This window comes from Eumetopias jubatus, unplaced genomic scaffold (assembly GCF_037043125.1).
Source record: "Eumetopias jubatus isolate StellerSeaLion01/CBP00866 unplaced genomic scaffold, mEumJub1_p1.0 scaffold_3, whole genome shotgun sequence".
NCBI lineage: Eukaryota > Metazoa > Chordata > Mammalia > Carnivora > Otariidae > Eumetopias > Eumetopias jubatus.
The window spans coordinates 157,680,318-157,698,425 of record NW_028274809.1 but is presented as its reverse complement, the minus strand read 5'-3'; the positions used below and the strand labels follow the sequence as shown (position 1 = coordinate 157,698,425).

The 18,108-nt window shown below is 36.0% G+C and overlaps 1 pseudogene; it reads left to right on the top strand.

The window, feature by feature from the left end:
• Positions 1–1,723: 1,723 nt before the first annotated feature.
• Positions 1,724–17,416, top strand: LOC114210024 (spindle and centriole-associated protein 1 pseudogene; annotated as a pseudogene).
• The last annotated feature ends 692 nt before the right edge of the window (positions 17,417–18,108 follow it).

The window sequence follows — 18,108 nt, the reverse complement described above, 5'->3', positions numbered from 1 at the left end:
CTAAACCCAGAAAACCTCCCCACAAAAGTAGTAGGAAAAAAACCAAACTTCTTTTCTTACTGAATTATCATGAGACCGGAATGTGTGGTCCATCCCAGGCAACCTACAACTGCACAGACAGAAAGATATCTCATTCTTATATATAGGCAAACAAATATAATCCATTACCATATATTTTCTTTTCTCTTTCCTTATAATCATTTACTTTTATATTTAGGTATTTGTTTTTTAATCCATCTGCAGTAATTTTTTTTTATTTCAGTTAGTTAACATACAGTGTTATATTAGCTCTAGGTGTACAATATAGTGACTCAACACTTCCATACATCACCCCCGTGCTCATCATGACAACTGCACTCCTAAATCCTCTATTTAACACATTCCCTCACCCTCTTCCGGTACTCCTCTACTTCCTCCCCTCTGGCAACCATTAGTTTGTTCTCTATAATTGTCTGTTTCTTGATCTTTCTCTCTCTTTCTCTCTCTCTCTTTTCTCCCCTTTCCTCAGTTGTTTTGTTTCTTAAATTCTGCATATGAGTGAAATCATATGATATTTGTCTTTCTCTGTCTGACTTATCTTGCTTGGCATTATATTCTCTAGCTCCACCCATGTCATTGCAAATGGAAAGATTTCGTTTTTTTTTATGTCTGAATAATATTCCATTATATATATACCACATCTCTTTATCCATTCATCAATCAATGGACACTTGGGCTGCTTCTGTAATTTAGCTACTGTAAAAACTGCTGCTATAAACACAGGGGTGCATATTATCCCTTTGAATTAGCGTTTCATATTCTTTCGGTAAATACCCAGGAGTGCAGTTGCTGGGTCATAGGGTGGTTCTATTTTTAACTTTTTGAGGAATCTCCATATTGTTTTCCAGAGTGGCTGTACCAGTTTTCATTCCCACCAACAGTGCAAGAGGCTTCCTTTTTCTCCACATCCTCACCAACACCTGTTGTTTCTTGTGTTGTTGATTTTAGCCATTCTGACAGGTATGAGTGATATCTCATTGTGGTTTTCACTTGTATTTCCCTGATGATGAGTGATGTCAAGCATCTTTTCATGTGTCTGTTAACCATCTGTAGATCTTTGGAGAAATCTCTGTTCATGTCTTCCGCCCATTTTTAATTGGATTACTTGTTTTTTGGGCGTTGAGTTTTAGAAGTTCTTTATATATTTTGGATACTAATCCTTTATTTGATGTCATTTGCAAATATTTTCTCACATTCCGTAGACTGCCTTTTAGTTTTGTTGATTATTTCCTTTGCTGTGCAGAAGCTTTTCGTTTTGATGAAGTCCCAATAGTTTATTTTTGCTTTGGTTTCCCTTGCCTCAATTACCACATATTTTCAAGATAAACAGCAACTAGTTCTCAAGTAAGAGGACTAAATAGAACCACTTGTCATAAATAGTTCATCCTAATTTTACTGGGCAATTGGGATGAATATTTTCAAGATAAACAGCAAGTAGTTCTCAAGTAAGAGGACTAAATAGAACCGCTTGTCATAAATAGTTCATCCTAATTTTACTGGGCAATTGGGATGAGCATCTGTGTTAATTAGCTTTATCACTGGGGGTGGGTAACATTTCTCAAGCTTTATGACAGCAAGTAATTTTGCAACTTGGAGCAAGGATCCCACCAAAGTTATGCTCCTACCTTCCTTCAGGAAGTCGAGACAGGGCTGCTATCTTCCCTGATGATTACATTTCGAAGAGATGGCTCTCAGTGAAGGAGGCCTTCACTCTTCAGCTGCCTCCATTTTGATTTCAAACTTTCTAGTTGGGTTCCTCTTTTCAGCTTGTCTCTTGGTTCAGACAGAAGATGCTGAGGGAAAAGCATCCCGTGATGGAATCCGAAACTATCCTCCCAAGGAAGCTGGCCCTGAGCCAGCAAGACCCTTCCTGTGACCGACTCCAAGACAAAGATCAATTTGACTCTTACTGCCTATCTGTATGTTTCCACCCACTTCTGCCTCACAGTTTCCTTATACAGACCTGGAAGTATTTTCAGCATTTTGGAGGCCGTCCTTGAGACGTTAGTCCCCTGTCTTCCTGGTGTTGGCCTCGATGAAATAAATTCCTTTCTTTTTTCACCACCACTCCTTTTTCCACCTTTGGATTTTGCCAGCGGTGACTGGTTGGCTGAACCTGGTCTGGAGCGAGGTACTCCTGTATCCCTGCATGCTGGCTACACCAGGTCCTTGAGAAAAAACATTCCTATGTCACAAAGTTGACAAAGGTCTATCTAGTTTTTGAAAATTATATTTACATATAATTCAAAGAGAGGAGAAAGTACTCAGAATTACAAGTTTTCTAAAGTAAATGTTCTTGAAAAAGAAGGGGAGGAAAAATCTCTTCCCTTATTTCAAACAGAGAGAATTAAATCTCTTCAGTTGCATTTATTATTTGTCCTTAAAATTGATATTAGTGTATTTTTTTCTCTAGTTGTTTTTCTGTCTAACTTCAGATTTGTCCTTTTTCTCTTTTTTTTTTTTTCTCTGCGGTCAGGGTGAGGCAATGATCTATGTTGGGGTCTGCAAACTAAGGGCCATAGGCCAAATGCAGCCCACTGTTTGTGTGTCTTTAAGTGATTGAAAAAAAAATCAGAATAATAATATTTCATGACACATGAAAATTATGTAAAACACAAATTCCAGTGTCTATAGAGAAAGGGTTATTGAAACACAGCCATGCCTCCTCTGCTATTTACTGTGGCTGCTTTCTAGCTACACCAGCAGAGTTAGTTGCAAGACAGACCATATAATCACAAAGCTTAAAATATTTACTCTGTGCACCTTTACAGAAAAAGTTTGCTGACACCTGGTCTAGGTCCTTACTAATCAGATAAGAGTCCCTGAACAACCAACTTTACTATTACCTAGGAGCTTTTTAGAAATACTAAATCTGGGATCCACCCAGAGCTGCTAAATAGGATCCTACTTTTTAACAAAGTATCTAATGTGACTTGTTAAACTTTGAGAAACACCAATGTAAGTAATTATTTCTCTGCAAACACTATTTCCCTCTCTGGTTTTCTCAATGAAGGCATCAAGTAGGGAGTCAGCAATCCTGCTCAGCTCTCATATTTTTTATTGTTATGTTAATCACCATACATTACATCATTAGTTTTTGATGTAGTGTTCCATGATTCATTGTTTGTGCACCCTCATATTTAATCCATGTACTCCAGTATAAACTTTATCAGGAATAACAGTAATGTTTTAGTTCTCAACTGCTTTCCCTTGGTCTAATTTTTTAACTGGTTCAGAAACTAGATGAGAAAGGATGCTACTTATTGGATTACTCCCAAAGCCCAGCAGAGAAATAGTAGTGAGCTAGGTGAAATGGGGTATATGATAAGCAGAGAGTTCCAGTTATGATAAGCTGCAATTTTTACAAAGGAAGATCCAAGAGAAAGTAGATCATATGTTTATATTATACCCATTATTTTATAATCTGTTTCAGTCTTACTGAGACTGGAGAGGAAAGTAGTCCCTGGCTTCATGTAGCCAAATTTCTGGCTTATAATCAGAGTGATTCTTACTGACCTCAATTCTCTTGAGATGGTAATTTTAGTTTGCTTGGGAACTAATCCCCAGTTTGCTTATTAGAAGGGCAAACCTGTTCTTCTGCCTACTGAGGAACTAGTATTTTCAAAATGAGACTTAGAATTCTTATATTGGTGATGGAGAAAATCAAACCCACAGCAGCAATGCCTTTTGCATTAAACTGAGAGATAAAATTAAAAGTTTTGTATTGTTAAAAGATAAAATGAGCCATGTTAAACATTTTAAGAGTTAACTGAACAAAAATAGATTCCAGTGTGGCAGGGCCAAACCAAAAGTGGTTAAAAGCACTCCACCTAAAGGAGTCAGGGTAAAGACTTACATAAAGGTGCAGAAGTGAAGGAAATTACTTGATTGGCTATAGCTTAAAGCTTTGTTGACTGAGAACAACTTTGTTGTTCTTAGCCCTCTGATTTCATAACTTAGAGCCATTAACAGGCTTATATTTTGATTTGCTTATGTAGGCCATCTCAGTCTAATGGACTCCTTATTTAACTAATTTAATAGTATTTATAGATTTTGATGTGTTAGGAATTCATCATAATTGACTTAAGATCCTAGTAAGTAATATTAAGATTTAGGAAGTAATATTGATTTTAGATTTTAAATTTTATGTGGAAGGGTAAAAGAAAATGTGACAAAGTTTATAAACATTTGAATTTTAAAAATTAAATCACTGACTTTATTATTTTAATACATTTATTAGAATTCACTAATGTTTTCAAAGCTTTCTGTCTAAGGACAAATATTTCACAAACTTAAAACACAAGCATTATTATATTTATGAATGTTGATTAAAGTGTTGGAGGGAATTTAAATAAGCTGAAAATGGGACTGATTATTTAAGGGGATTTATATGCTTAAATGTATATAAACACATATTAATCAAGGGCTCCCTTAAAAAGGATTGTTACTATTTCATAGATTTATAACTAAATTACCAAGACTTTGAAAGTTCAATAGGAAAATATTATTCGTTGACATAATTATTTTTAAAAAGTTGATATTTATTCTGTGAAGAAAACAACCACTAATAGTATTTTTTGAATACAAAGCACATTCACTCAAAACCAAAAATATTGTTCATGTTTATGAAATACTTTCATATGTATTACTAATTCATTTTTATCTCAATATTCAAAATAATAGTTTCTTCAGAATTATACTCTATCCATCATAGAACTAGGAATAGAATTCCATAATACAGCTATAAAAATTCATTTTATTAAATAATACTAATAAGAAAATAAATATTTGCTCACATTGGCTCAAATTACCTAATTTATGGATCCTAGATTACTTACAGTAAAAAAAGTACAGTGTTCTTATTCTATATAGATAATATTATACTCATTATAATTTAATATCTTTGTGTAACATAAATGTATTTCTATTCTACTGCATTTTTCCCTATCTTAGGACCAATCACCTTTGCTAGTTACGTCAACATAAATATAAATAAATTTATTTCTCTTAGTAATAATTCAGAAAGTTAAGATATGACTGTCTGGAAATTCACAATTATCATATCCTTTATCCTTCATGCCCATACACAAAAATATTGAAGTCCTTTAAAAATAATATATACTTAAATGCTTATATTTTTTTAAATGTCCAAAACCTGGTCCTTTCCCTCACTTTTATTCCCAGATATAAATAATGTACAATAATTGGCTGATACAAATGGCATATTTAGATTTTAACTGGTATAGAAGATGCTTACATGGAATTTATTTTTAATTTAGATGTTTGTAAAGGGGAATTATATTAAAGCTGGTTTGATGTCAAGTAAAAAATTAAGAGAATTCCTAAAGAACTGTAGGAAACTGGCTATGAAATGTACACATTAGGGAGAATAGCTAAATTGCATGTCCAAGCACTGCCTTGATTGATTTTTACTCTGATCTTCCCACCAAATTACATTTGCAAAAGTAACCATGGAGACTAAAAGCTTGACTATTGAACTGAACTAGTGAAGTAATACCAAGGAGTGCAGTAAAAGAAAGTAAAGGTGTTTTCAGAGTCAAAAAGGTGTCTTATTTTAACATACAATGCATTACATTAATTTTTCTAAATCCTAGGAAATCAAGAGCATCTACTTACTCTCCAGAAGAGTAGGAACAGAGAAGCAGATTAACCAGTCAACAAAATGTTTATGTTTTGATGCCTAGTCTAGTATTCTATGCATTTGTTGCTTATCAAATGGTTTAGGGTATAGAAGTACATTTCTTTAAGAAAATATATCACATCCCTAGACCTACATTCACAATCAGAATTAATCAGAGCTATGGTCATAAAAGGCATTATTTTAGTGGTTGAAAAACTTTTTGGACTAAATATATTCATATATTCTGCTGCTATTAATTTAAACAGAACACCAATCGAAACAACCAAGAATTTTCAGAAAAATCTCAATTCTTCAATTGACTTGAATTATGCAAGCATATAGAAATTACAGATCTAGTTTAAAATGAGTAAACAATTCTCTAATTTACAGGGTAAAGATAAGTTAAATGTAATATGTTCATAATGCCATATATTCATCTGTCAAATATTCACTAAAAACTTTCTATAATGCCAGGAATCCAAACTGGCATTGGAGGCATAATTTTAAACAACAAATGTCCTTTATATCCAGCACCGTGAGAAGAAAGGCCACTTATAAGCAAATAATACCCTGAATAAGTGCTATGATAGATTTAAGTACCAGACGTAAAAGAAGTCGATGAGGGAATATCAAATTGCTCTGGGAGATGAAGAAAGATTTATGCAAGAAAGTCGTATTTGTAATGATAAAAAAGTCAGGAGGAGGGATCTGAAGTCGTCTTGAAGTGAGATGTAGAAAGCAATTATGTTCTTTCTCTAACCACTTCCCACTTGTCCCCCTGCATACCTAACACTGCTAAATCTAGTAGGAGGAGGGTATTTCTGCTGATCCTTTCTTCAGAGGCTCAGAAATAAATCTCACACTGGTTTCTGATGAATCCTTAGGAAATGCAAACCTATTAATCTTGAATTCCTATGTTAACAATGCTAAGTAGCTTTAATTTGGAAAATTTTAGGGTACCTTTCTCTCTTGTGTAAGGCCTCAAGAAAAAGAATCATTATATGTATTTATCAATCGACTTTTCTTTCTTTGGAACTATAAATTATGGATAAGAATCCAAATAGCAGGAATTACTGAATGAACTTCCATTTTATTAGTTTAATTCAGATATGTATTTTTTTTCTCTTGTATTTGTAGTAAATTCGATAATATACAGAACATTCCCTTAAACACTCTGGAAGTATTTTTAGTGGTTAACAGTTTGTATTTTGGGTTTGGATCACACGGGCTGTGTCTAGGCTGGGTCTAGGCTGTGTCTGGGCTCAGTCTAGGCTCTTTTTCCAGTTATGTGAGTAGGGCAAATTACCTAACTTCTTTGTTCCTGACTTTCTTCACTCTAAGTATACTGAGAGGACTGTGAAAATTATTTAAACCACTTAGTCCAATGCCTACGCCTTGGCAAATCCTTGATAAAGGTTAATAAAGAAAACAAAACAAATAAAAGGCCCCCCATGAGAGTGCTTGGGTGGCTCAGTTGGTTAAGAGTCCACCTCTGGATTTGGGCTCAGGTCATGATCTCAGGGTTGTGAGATTGAGCCCCGTGTTGGGCTCCATGCTGGGCATTAAGCCTGTTTAAGATTCTTTCTCTCCCTCTGACCACTCCATCTCTCTCTCTCTCCCTCTCTAAATAAAAGGAAAAAGAAAAAGGCCCCTTTAATTGTGATAACACTATTATTGGTAAACGTTTACAGAGAAAATCAAAAGATTGTTTACTACTAGACAGCCATTTTAAGAGAAGCAACTATATGAATACATTTTTCATAAAGTTTATTTATTTTTTCTGAGAAATGTACACCTATTAACAAAACCCAGGTTAACATTAGCACTAGCCCTGAATCAGAAAAAACAACAAAAAACCTTTAAAAAAAATAAACTAAATAACTAGATCATCAAGTAATTTCATACATCATGAAAGCAATCCTGTTTGTAGTAGGGCCAGTGAAAAAAGGAAAAATTTTCTAATTCAAAGAGAAAAAAGAAAATTTTCAAAAATTAAAATACAGTTATAAATATAAAAAATTATCTATTCCTGTCATACCCAAACTCTTCCTATTGTCCATTTACCACATTTTATTCACTTTATCAATCAAAAATTCTTATGAAAGACCGAATTACATAGATGATTTTAAATTCAGGTTGTTGTAATAGAAAGAATGTTCTTTAATGAAGATGTTTTAAAAGACTAGGGAGGAAAAAGTAGGGTTCATTGTCATGGAAACGAATGAAGAAGGATGACAGTGAGTCCTATCTGAAGGCTGGAGGTGTTTATTTCTTGGAATATGCCAGAAAAGTCACACTTTCGCAGTTAGCCATTTCTCAGAACACAGGAGGGGAGGGGAGGGTCTCTCGACAAGCTTTCCAGGAAGATAGGGTTCAGATAAATTCCAATCATTCATCCCTTATTTATTCAATATTAATATGATTCAATGTTGAACAATTCAGAAATAATCCTAAGCCTCCTGTGTAGCGTGGACGAAAGGTGAACTGGAATAGTTAAGTTAAGCGTCCAGAGGCGGAGATGCAGTACCTTTACAGACAGTATTAGAAAACCAGAACTACTACTACACCAGTGGGCGAACACAGGATCATAAGCATCAAACCTCATATCCTATCTGTGAGGGATAGTCCACAGGTCTGATAGATTTTTTTTTTTTTTCTTGCAAGGGTGGGCATTGTCTTTAAAATATTTTAGTTAATTCACAAAATTTAAACACATAGACTTTGAGCAGTGAAAACCCACTTCTAACATTTTCTTAATTACTAATTAACAAGCAAATTAAATTCATTCCTTTACAGTCCTCCTTCCTATATTGAACTCACAATAAGATTTCCTTTATTCAAATCTCTTATTTTAATACAGTAGAGAAAAAAAAAGATGAAAAAGTCAAGATGATTGCCTTAAATTATTAGGCATTAAATGAGCTCTTGTATTTTAAACTCCAACAGCAGTCTTTTGGAAACAGCTATAATGTTGACAGACTAGATAGAGTTTTATTTTCGAAATTTTCTCTTTTTGAATACCATAGGTTTTCTAAATTCTTTTTTTATTTCTGATGTCATCCTGATGTTTCTTGGAGTGCTCTTCAAAAGGGATAGCAAGCTTGAGAGCCCTGTTACAATTGCCATGTTGGTATTTACAGTGGTGCAGACTGTCATTAATATTTTCAGTTTGTTAAAATATAAATTAGTTGTATGATGTTTATTAGGAAACTCTGATAATCCCCTCAGATTCCTAAAGTTCTTTTATAAAAAGGTATAGTAACTGCCTGAGAGTGGTTGAAGTGTTAATGCCTGCCAACATTATAGCTGTATTTGTTAAAAAAAAAAAAAATCCAATGTTACATCTTCCAGTAGTAAATATCTACATAACACTAGCATAAATATAATTTTTGAAGGGGTTCATTACACATCACCCCAAAATATGGCACCCTCGCACATTGAATATTTTAAGCTGAAGGAATTTGAGAAAATGGCAGATGCAGGAAGATCACTCTGACCTTCTCTCCCAGCCCCTTGTCCTTCTGAAACAGGTCATAAAATCCGCAAGTGAGAGGTGCCTTCCCCATACCCAGAGGAAAGGAATATCCTTAAATTTGAAGACAAAGACCACCATGAAGAATCTCAATAAGTTCAGTCTCATACTCCTCAACCTATCATATTCCTTCAGAGCTGTCTACTCTTCATCAAACCTAGCATAAAAGTACATAGGTCTAAGTGTTTCTTTGGGTTTTCATTTCTTTAGGAAGACTCCCATGTCATGTAAAACTTATATATTAAATAAATTTGTATGCTTTTCTCCTCTGAATCCGTCTTCACCAATTTAATTTTCAGATCCAGCCAGGGACCCTAGAGGATCAAGAGAAAGCTTTTCCTTCTCTACATTTTCATTTCCAGTTCTTTAAGATATTTTTTCTTGTTATTGTTGCTGTTTTATTATTATTTTATTATTTACTATTTACTATATAGTTTTGCTTTATTTTCCTTCCTTTTTTTCCCCTGTTCTAACATAGACTTACTCATTTGACAGCCATATAAACATTTTTTTCTTAATTTTATTTATTTATTTTAGAGAGAGAGAGAGCACGAGCAAGGAGGAGAGGCAGAGGGAGAGGGAGAAGCAGACTCCCCACCGAGCAGGGAGCCTGACACGGGGCTCCATCCCAGGACCCTGGGCACCCGCACTTGAGAGCCATATAAAATAGGAGTAAGCTTCTATCTGTGAAATGGGGTTATTACTCTTTATTTAATATGATTTAATACAATACCTGAAAGAAAATAAGTACATAATAATGATTGGTCATTACCTGTATTAGACACATTCAATAATTGCCATTATATTATTTATTTAATTTTTAACCAAATTTTATTTCTCTTCACTCCTTTTAAAAATATCAGGTATGGGGCACCTGGCTGGCTCAGTCAGTTAAGTGACTGCCTTCGGCTCAGTCATGATCTTGGGGTCATGGGATCAGGCCCCCATTGGCTCCCTGCTCGGCAGGGAGTCTGCTTTTCCCTCTACCTCTGCCCCTACCTCCCACTTGTTCTCCTCTCTCAAATAAATAAATGAAATCTTTTAAATAAATATTTATGTATAGATATAAATATAGAAATAAATATGGATATATCTCAGGTACAATATATCACCACTGTTTCTGGTTATTTGAGAAACATCACTGTTTTACTTGTTTTGAGAATTGTAATTTAATTATATTTATACCTCTTAATTAAATGTTATTTACCCTCAAGCATTACATTCTCTCCATATCTGATTGTTCAAGAAAGACATCAAATTCCCCCTAATAACTGAGCCATGGTTTATCTTTAAGTGGCAGTAGGCAATAATTAAGCTGTCTCTCTCTCTCTCTCTTTTTTTTGGTCTGTATTGTTCATAGTCGTCAGTAAAACCAGAGGCTGGAGTACCCATTAAGTTGTATATTTGGTAGACTTCATACAGCAATCTTCAATAGCAAATAAGAAAAAAACAAAATTGAGCAATAAATAAAAGAACAAAGTTGAAATGAATTGCACAGTGCCTGGAAAATCATGAAAACAAGGAATAAGAATATTCTGTTGTTTGTGAAGCATGCATCACCTGCTTTTCTTTTCTTTTTTGTAAAGGCTATTTGGGGGGAGGGTAATATTTTTTGTAGAAGAATGGTGACTATTGTATTTAAGTTTAATTTCCTTTTTTGCTATGGTATGATACAATAATTTAATAAATTAACCATTGCCCTATTTAAACTACTTCCTGTGTGAAGTCACATCACCACCATACACCTGTAAAAGCTATAGAAAAATAACAGTTTTCATTCCGGCTTCTTTCTCTCTCTCCTTCCTGTCCTTTCTTTCTCCCTCTTTCCCTCCTGGCCCTCACTTCCCCCACCCTCCTCTCTCTGCCCTTCAGCGATTACATTTCACTTGTTTTTTACCTTGAACTCTATCCATTTGGGTTATTCAAGAACTGTCATTTCTATTGACCTTTTTCTTGACCAAAATTAACTTGTTCGGTGGTAGATATTTCTCCACAATTGGACCTATGATTATACACTCACATCGTGAACTTTGATGATCCCAGGACCAAGATTTTAGCACAAAACACCCTTACTATTTCTATTAGAGTCTCAAGACTCACACAGATACTTGGGACTCTTCTCCTATCTAGGTTTTGGAACATGTTTGGTGCAGGAAATATAATTCCAAGAGTAGCCAAAGGGGGTTCCTGATTACCATTCAGGGCCAATAGAAACTGAGAGCAGACACAGAGTGACTTCATACCTGCTGAACAATTTTAAGCTCTTCAGATAAAGCCTGTCCTCCATTAGATATTTATTCATGAATGGAAATAATAATTACACACACATATACACACATAAACATAGTAAGTGTTGCCTGAGCAGTCTCAAATTATCTGTGATAAGGATCCCTATTAATTTTTTTTCTTGTCTAATGCGGATGAATACTTTTGTAAAATACAATAAAAACATCACATCCCTGTTAATTGTCCTAGAAGTTTCTAAAGGTTTATTGACCTGAACACCTTTATTCCCATGAAATATCACTCTGTCTATCGGGATTAGATTTTAGTGGGAGCACCAAAATCAAAGTGTCATGAACTGGAGATGATGGGAGTGTATTTGTATTTTATATAAAGTCTGAAGTTATGCAAGCCAGGTATGGCAGCTCTGTGTCATAAAGTCCCCAGATACCCAGCCTTCTTCCATTCCATTGTCCATGTACTTAGGCTTTATTGGTTTTCCATTTGGGGAATGCGGGTCTTTAGCACTTTGTCACCACATCTGTTTAAAAGCAGCATGAACCAGGAAAAGACAGATAATAACAAGAAAGCACTCATGGGAGCCATTGAAATTCCAAGCACCTGACATATAGACAGCACTTCTGCCTTTACCTTATTAGCCAAGATTTAGTTAAAGGGCCACACTTAACTACATAAAAGTGTTTGAGAGGAAATCTTCAACCTGGGGAGTTTGACTAACTAAAAAGAAATCCAGGATGGGGAAGAAATTGCAAAGCTCTATGTGTACTTTGAGCTCATTGCATAGGTACAATTGAGTGTTTACGAGAGTTCCCAGCAATAACAAATTTGATTCATTACTTAAAAAAAAAAATTCTATCTGAAGTTTACTTGCCCTCCAAAACTTTTTGAAATAGTAGAGAGCTATTTTTTTTCCAAAACTGGAAATACTGGAGCTCAGTTTCTGCTCATATTCTGTCTATTCCAGGAAATAAAATGCAGGTTTAATTTTAATACAGTTCAGTGACCCTCTCTATTAGATATGGGTGATAAAGTTCATTTCGCTGCCTCAGCGACTTTGACATCACCGGACAATCATATCCTCAATAGTGTCATTTACTAAGGAGACCAAAGGAGGATATGTACTATTATCATTTTAACCTGACAAGAGCATATCACTTCTGGGATGGATTAAGTACTGGCATGGCAAATTTCATGGTCACTTTTGATATTTCAGGATGAACTTTTATAGCATATGCCCTTTTAAGAACTAATACAAAAAGATAGTGCTTAAGCACATCCGGAGGACTTTTTTCCTAATAAAATTTATGAAATTGCAGTTGCCTAAAGTCATTAGTAATTTGTTAATGCAAGTAAGCCACTGCGAAGAACAGAAGACTCACATTAATTTTAAGGTATATGAAGATTTTGGACTTTTGGTAACAAGTCACATAAAAAGTTTTGCTTCCTTCCCAAAACTTCTTTCTTCCCCAGTGCCCAGATCGAGAACAAAAAAAAAAAAAAAAAAGAAAAAAAGAAAGAATGATGGCTTGGATTAGGATATATTAGAGGGCACTATTTAGATTACATTATGAGGATTGGACACAAGATGGTTTAAGTATATATGTACTAAAAGAAATGTGAATTTATAGCATGTTTATTTTCCTAAGATTAGCATAAGCGCTTTAAATATGCATTTTCTTACATTGTGACCTTAAGGTTTGAGTTCTGTTTATAGTTCAGACAGAAGTAATTCAATAGTTTAGGTAAGAGATGATTATACCTTGCATGAGGTTAGTGATGGTGAAGATGAAACAGACGTGAATAAACTGGAGCATCCATCAAAGGGCTTAGTGATGGATTCTATTTATAGGGGAGAGGTAAAATGAGTGATGCCTGGGTTTCTAAGCTGGTGAAACTTAATGGATATTGGCACCATTCACTGAGATAGGGAGAACTGAAGGAGAACCATACTTTGAAATCAGTGTTGTGCACAATTTCAGAATGGATGCAACAGAAAGCATTATTATCTGACACAATTACAAATTATGTTCTTAGAGTAGAAAGAAACCTTAGAAGTTATATAGTCTATCATCTTAAATGATGATAGCTATACTATTTCTGCTTGGATGTCTCAAGTGATAATATCCCCTTGGCTTTATAAACACAGAATAATACTTTTAAAATAGGCATTATTATTTTGATATTCTTCCTATGCTCAGACAACATCTGCCCCTTTGTAGAAGATAATAGCAATTTTGAAAGTAGAGTTCTATAAGACTTTCTCTACCTGTTCAAAAAGATCTTGACACTTCTTAATGAAATATTTATTGCTTGGAACGGCAAACCTGTTCCCCTGCCTACTGAGGAAGTTGTATTTTCAAAGTGAGAAAAAGTTAGAGCTGATATGCAGATGATGGAGACAATCAAACCCACAGCAGAAATGCCTTTTTTATTAAACCGAGGGATACAATGAAGGGTTTGTATGGTTAAGAGATAAACTGAGGTATATTAAACATTTTATGACTTATTTAAGCAAAAATCAATTCCAATGGGGCAATGCCTAACCAGAAGTGGTTAAGAGTGCTCCACCTACTGGAGCCACCTATGGGCTCCCCAAATACGTGGCAGAAGTCATTGCATATATACACGATTATTATATACATGCAGTAGCTTATGCTCTTTCAACTTCATTACAGTTTGTTGATTTTTAAAACAGCCAATGATGCTTGCTTGTTTTTTGAATAGTATCATAAACCAAAAGCCATAGACACCAAGATCTTGAGGAAAAAATATCTAAATACTAAGGATATTATCGAGACTGATGTTATTCTTTTTTGAGAAACAGGTACTTAATGTTTGTTTGTGTAGAATATTTTATGTAATATATGTTATGTCAGAAAGTGTGAAGGGTCTGAGACTTTACCTTACTTGCAAGTAAACAAGTTAGTCTATGTAATTGCATGTATATCCTGACAGAAGTACCATACTGCAGAGAAATAAGCCATGCATTACTTGCACCAAGAACACCAGCCTGGACAGGATCTCAGTGCCAGTTCTTTGAGGCCCAATCCTCACTGGAACACACAGTGTTACAGTTCTGGAGCCTGAGAAGTCCAAGATCAAGGCACCAGCAGACTTGGCTTCTGGTAAGAGCCCACTTCCTTGTTCATAGACAGGTATCTTCTTGCTGTGTCTTCACATGATCAAAGTGGGGAGGGAGTTCTCTGAGGCCTCTTTATAGGGCACTAATTCTATTAACAAGGGCTCCACCCTCGTGACCTAATCACCCCCAGAGGCTCTGCTTCCTAATACAATCACATTGATGTTAGGACTTCAACAAACAAATTTTGGAAGGACACAATCAGCCAATTGCTCACAGTGAGAATCGGTTATTATTTGGGTATGAAGTGGATTCATATCACAGGAGAGGTGCTCTAAAATTATAACTCTAAGTGCTTATATTGGGCAGCTGGTATGCCACCCCATTAGCCCTATGGGAGAAAAAGACTTTATTTTAATCTAAAATGGCAAAGTGTCTTATGATCTGAGGAGGGTAAGATCTCTTGGTTTGTTACACTGAAATCTAATCAAATGTCTCTCAGGGGAAGGTGTGTCTAATTTTATTATTATTCTAGAATGTAAGCAAATTTTCAGTAAGATGAGGGGAATTTTTATGATCCTGAAATGTGTCCAAGGAGTGGAATGTTCTGTAATTCCTTTCCTATGAATATCTGAAATGTACAGGACAAAAGAAAAAGAAAAAGACAACCCAGAGAAATACAGGAAGAACTACTGTCTGGCATTATGCTTATACTAGAATCAACTGAGATTCTCATAGGTGCACAGGGTTTCTGAATGTAACAATGTCTCCTAATTCTTCTCAAGGTCTCATTGTGGTAAATCAAGACCCTGTCACCAAGACCATTATTAGTGAATCTGTCATGGAGCCTCAGGCTCTTAATGAAATAAATGATGAAGAAGAAGGAACTGTTAACAGCCAGTCAGAAGAAAGCGAGAATGAATTGGCTAGCTCTAAACTCTCAAATAGGAATGCAGACATGTTTCTCCATCAACTAAAGGAAGATAATTCTGGTTAATTAATAAACCGTGGACTGATATTCAGCAGAAAATAGCAACACAGTCACAAATAACAACCCTTCCAGGAACTCCATCATCTGCCCCCTCCATGAGGGGAATAAAAAGCTGGCTCTCAATGCTACCAATGCTATCAGGAGAATCCACACCAGGCTTCAATCTGCAGACTCTACTGAGACTCTAGACTCAGGCTATCTTGTGGGATAAGTGTTAAACTCAAGGAAGCAAAAACAGTTGTTAAATAAAGTGAAAGGAAAACTGGATTTGCATGCTCTTTTCAAGCACAACAAAACCACGTTAGCAGTTGTACAGCCTCCACAGACTTGCCAAATAGCAATAAATCGGCTAGATGCCCTCAAACCCATGATACATGAAGTGGAACACTAAATGGAAGAGTATGAATGGTGGACAGGATGTGCGACCAAGGGACTACAGAGTAGTCAGTCTTACAGGTTTCACTCTATCGCTGGTGAGCTCTCTCTATTGTCTGGTTTGGTACCTTGAAGAAAGTGAGCTCCAGGTGCATAAAGTAGAGATGACGCAGTAACTGGAACAAGTGTTAGGTGATCATCGAGAGCTCACTGATGCGCTTACAGCAGAAATTCTTCCTAGAGAAGAAAATACTGCTACCCAGGCAAGACTTCAGCAGTACATGGTCACAACAGATGAGCAACTTATATCACTCACACAGGCCATGAAGAACTGTCCTTTGATAAACAGCAACAAAGAAAGTCAGGCATCAGAAAGGGGATCCATGAGTAGGAAACTTATAGATAAATCAGAGGGCCCTGCTATAAATGTTAATGTCTCTTTGCCATTGATGTTCAGAAAGGGAGAAGTGGTTGAGTTCCCACAGGAAAACTTGTCTGTTAAACTATCTCCGTTACCAGCCTCCCCAGATAGTGTGAATCTGGCCAACAATCTTCCAGCACAGGTATTTGAGCTCAAATAACACCACCAAGGCAGAAGATCAACTCAGAATTCTCTCCCTTGCAGGATGTATTAAGGACTGTTCAAACTCCTCCTGCTCCACAAATTCCTCCAATTATGGAAATGATTGACAAGGAACAAAACTGAGAAAAGAAGACCTTACCTACTGGTGCAGACAATCAGAATGCAAACAAAGAGAGTTACCTCTTCATACTCAGTGGTGGAGGGTCTCTCAGGGGGAGAAGATCTGGAGAACAAAGCCCAGTCTCCTTTTGTTAACCTCTCAAGCCCCTCTGCATTTCCCATTCAAACACTCAGCAGGCCAGAATCCCCAATTTCTCAGAAGAGCCCCCAGTACTGGGAGATGGGCAATAGCTTAGAACAAAAAGGCATTAATACAAAGAAAGGACATCCTGGCACAAATTGCTGAGTCGACAATGCAGAATTCATCAAGGCACATTGGAATAATAATATTGAGCCAGAAGAATAGCAATGGGGATGGACTTCAGGAATTAAACAAACAAGCGACAAATCATGCAAGTGACATGCAGCAACACAATCTCTAAGCGAGGAGCATGGAGGAATGGATTGTAGAAATGGATCAGCAGAGTATGGATGCTCATGGAAAACTCAGGCAGAGCAGCAGACACTTGCTGGTTTGAATCTTTCCTCTCCCAGTATCACCCATTCTGTCACCTCTCAGAGCATGGACTGAAGGGGGAAAGAAGACAACTCAAGTATCTATTACAGGAGCAGAAACTCCTGAAAGTTTAAAATGTAGTGCTGTCTCTCCTACCAGTGGGATAAATATAAGATCTTCAGGGGCTACTAGGAATTCTTATTCCCCATTAAATGCTACCTCAGGAACTGGCTGATGTACACTTCTTAATCCAAAAGCAAAGACTGAGAAACAAATTGAAGAAGGCTGGTTTGTTCTTTCTACCCACTTGTCATAAATGAAGTTAGCTGTACAGAGTTTGTTCTCAGTAGTATATTCTTGAGCTTCCACTCCCTTTTCCCTGCCCTTGCTTTCAAATTTTCAGGTCCTTCTTTAAGAGAAAACCTACAAAGATTTTATGACTTACTATTTATGGGACAAAAAATAAAGCAATTATTTTAATTTTTGACCTTTTCTTTTTTTAATTTTTTAAAAAGATTTTATTTATTTATTTGACAGAGAGAGACACAGCGAGAGAGGAAACACAGCAGAGGGAATGGAGAGGGAGAAGCAGGCTTCCCACGGAGCAGGGAGCCAGATGCGGGGCTCGATCCCAGGACTCTGGGATAATGACCTGAGCCCAAGGCAGATGCTTAACAACTGAGCCACCCAGGTGCCCCATTTTTGACTTTTTCAAATAGATTTCTAACAACTAACCAATCTACAATCTCCTGTAAATAAAATTTTGACTATAGGGAAAAAAATATAAACTTAAAAATTTTCCAGGAAAAATTTTTGAGGCTCTAAGATGTCTTAATTTTCTATATTATTTTATCTATCTATCTACCTACCTACTTACCTACCTATCTATTTATTTTAAGTAGGCTCCACATGGAGTCCAATGCAGGGCTTGAACTCATGACCCCGAGATCGAGATCTGAGCTGAGATCAAGAGTTGGATGTTTCACTGACTGAGCCACCCAGGTGCCC